The 3207-nt window shown below is 39.0% G+C and overlaps 1 non-coding gene across 1 annotated transcript; it reads right to left on the reverse strand.

Annotated features, from left to right (window-relative positions):
• Window positions 1-1378: 1378 nt before the first annotated feature.
• LOC131226374 (small nucleolar RNA R71) lies at window positions 1379-1485 on the reverse strand. The gene has a single exon (XR_009161763.1). It is a non-coding gene; the product is annotated as a small nucleolar RNA R71 (small nucleolar RNA).
• Window positions 1486-3207: the final 1722 nt, after the last annotated feature.

A 3207-nucleotide genomic window follows, 5' to 3' on the forward strand; every position in this document is an offset into this window, starting at 1 on the left:
AAATTTTATTTGGTTTAGATCACATCTTAGTTTATTTCTAGTTCTACTTTGTTTCAGATAACGTACAGGTATCAGTCCCTTGGGATTCGACCTCGGTCTTACCGAGTTTATTACTACATCACAACCCTATACTTGGGGAGTGAACAAGTTTTTGGCGCCGTTGCCGGGGACTGACAGTTGCGATTTTCTGAAATTAATTAGGTTTAGAATTAATTTAAGATTAGAATTTGACTAACTTTACTTGTAGACTTTTATTTGATTTTTGGAACTAACCTGTTTTCCTGTTTTATAGGATCCTGACATAAAGTTTCTAAATTGGTTATTCCTTCCAAATCTCTCTACTTTTTCTACTTTTTAGAATTAGGGTTTAATTTTTGAAAATTTTTAATTCTAGTATTTTTCTATTTTTAGGAAGTAGTTTATTTTTAGAAACTTTCTTCTCTTGTTACTTTCTAATTTTAACTCTTTTAGAATTGAATTTTGTTTCCTAATTTATTTTTAAAATTTTTGTTTAGAAACTAACCTTCCTATTTTGTAGGCCTTTAAAATAGAAATTTCCAATTCAGTAAGCTTCCTCTCTACTTTCTATTTTTCGTATCTCTTTTTAATTTACTTTCTAGTTTAGGACTTTCTTCATTTTTAAGGGTTTTCTAATTCTAGACATTCTCTTTAGAACTGATTTGTTTGTTTTCTTTTGTAGGTCCTTAACTTAGGGGCTTCAATTTGGTAATTTCTTTCCAACGCTCTCTCTCATTCTTTCTAGATTTTCTTTTCTTTCTTAGAATTAGGCTTGAATTTGATTGAGGGCTGCGAGTGTTTCATGCCCAAGTGGGCCCGTGACAACACTCGACGTCTCTTGACTGAAGGAGGATTGGTTGAAGGGTTGACTATCCATCGCAGGACTAGACACCACTCGAAATCCCCTGAGTTAATTGAAGTTATGGCTGAAGACCAACCTCCTCTACTTCCACCCAGGGTGGAGGATACCCAAGATGAGAATGAGGTGCATCAGGCATCCCCGCCTCGTACTTTACGAGATTATCTACAACCGGCGGGAGTGAGTACGCCCTCATGCATGATTTTCCCTGAAAACACAGGACAAATGGACATCAAGCCAGGAGTTATCCAACTCCTTCCCAAATTCCATGGACTTGAATCAGAGAGTCCATATTTACATTTGAAAGAGTTCGATGAGATTATAGCTACATTATGCTTTCCTAATATATCTGAGGATACAATTAGGCTGAAACTCTTTCCTTTTTCCTTAAAAGAGAAAGCTAAGACGTGGTTACATTCACTGCGTCCTAGATCCATTGGCACATGGAACGACATGCAGAGGGAATTCATAAAAAAATTCTTCCCACATCATAAAACGATTACCCTCAGAAAAGCAATTATGAACTTTGCCCAAAAGGAAGATGAAACATTCTTCCAATGTTGGGAAATGTTCAAAGATTTGGTCAGTTCATGCCCACAACACGGATTTGAAACGTGGCGCATTACAATTTTTTTCTATGATGGACTGACATCTTCCATGCGCCAAATGATCGAGACAATGTGTAATGGAGAGTTCATTAATAAAGATGTTGACGAGGTATGGGATTACCTCGATAGTCTTGCTGAAAAAACACAATCATGGGACTATTACCCAAAGTCGAACACCATGTCTAGGCCAACTCAATTAAAGGAGAAAGGTGGATTATATCTCCTGAAAGAAGAGGATGATCTCAAGTGTAAAGTGACTACGCTCATAAGGAAAGTTGAGGCCATGGAAGGAAAGAAGGATAAGGTTAATGAAATTGTTTGCGGCATCTGTGATTGCAACATTCATACAACTGAGAATTGTCCTACAATACCCGCCTTTCGAGAAGTGTTGAATGAACAAGCTAATGTCGTAAACAACCATCAAAGACCTTTTACTAGACCTAACTCCAATACATACAATCCTGGTTGGAAAAATCATCCAAACTTTAGTTGGAAGAATAGACAAACGGCTACCCCTCAAGGTTTCTTCAATCAAAATCCAAATCAAGTGAAACCTTAAGAGGAACCGGTTTAAAATTCCATACAAGAGCTGGCTTAGGCAATGCGGGGAATTACAGATTTATGCAAAAGATAGATTCTCGTATGACGGTTATAGAAAAGGGGATGCTTCCTACATAACCTCTCCCCAATCCTAAACCGCAGTCGAGATTAATGATCACAGCTCTTCAAATCAGATGGGGCATGCTAAATCCATCACCACTCTTAGGAGTGTAAAGATCATTGATAAAAATCTTCTGGTTAGGCCCAAAAAGCCTCAAGAACCAGAAGAGGACAACAATGATGGATCCAGTGATGCCCCATAAAAATTAGAACCGAAACTTCTAGAGAAGTCAGTTGCTCCGTTCCCCCAACGGTTGGTTTCACCAAAACCTCTCTAACTCTCAGGATATCCTAGAGGTGTTGAAACAAGTGAAAGTCAATGTTCCTCTACTTGATGTCGTTAAACAGATACCTTCATATGCTAAATTTCTGAAAGACTTATGCACGACCAAACGACGGCAGAGTATTCAAAAGAAGATCTTCTTGACCGAGAAAGTGAGTGCCATCCTAAAGCAAAACGTACCACAGAAATTCAAAGATCCCAGTAGCCCAACCATATCATGTGTAATCGGGAACCATCGAATTGATCACGCACTTCTTGACTTAGGAGCGAGCGTCAATCTGATTCCCTACTCGGTATACAAACAGTTAGGTTTGGGTGAATTAAATCCCACCCTAACCACACTACAACTTGCTGATCGCTCTGTTCGTGTACCATGAGGGATAATTGAGGATGTGTTGGTCCAAGTTGATAGATTTTACTACCCTGTAGATTTTATCATCCTGGACACCGAACCCATCAATAACATAAGCACTCAGATCCCCATCATTCTTAGCCGCCCATTCCTTGCCACTTCAAATGCAATTATCAATTGCAGGAATGGTGTCATGACTATGTCTTTTGGGAATATGACATTGGAGTCAAACATCTTTTTCAATAACGGCAGAAACTTAGAGGAGGATGACGATTTCCACGACATTAACATGATTAACTCTTTCGTGGAAGATACGACACCTCTAACCTTATCCTCCGACCATCTAGAGATGTGCCTGGCCCACTCCCATGATTCTGATGATGACATGATTAGGGAGATGTGCGCCCTGCTTGATACTGCACCGGTA

The sequence above is a fragment of the Magnolia sinica genome, chromosome 14 (assembly GCF_029962835.1).
Source record: "Magnolia sinica isolate HGM2019 chromosome 14, MsV1, whole genome shotgun sequence".
Lineage (NCBI taxonomy): Eukaryota > Viridiplantae > Streptophyta > Magnoliopsida > Magnoliales > Magnoliaceae > Magnolia > Magnolia sinica.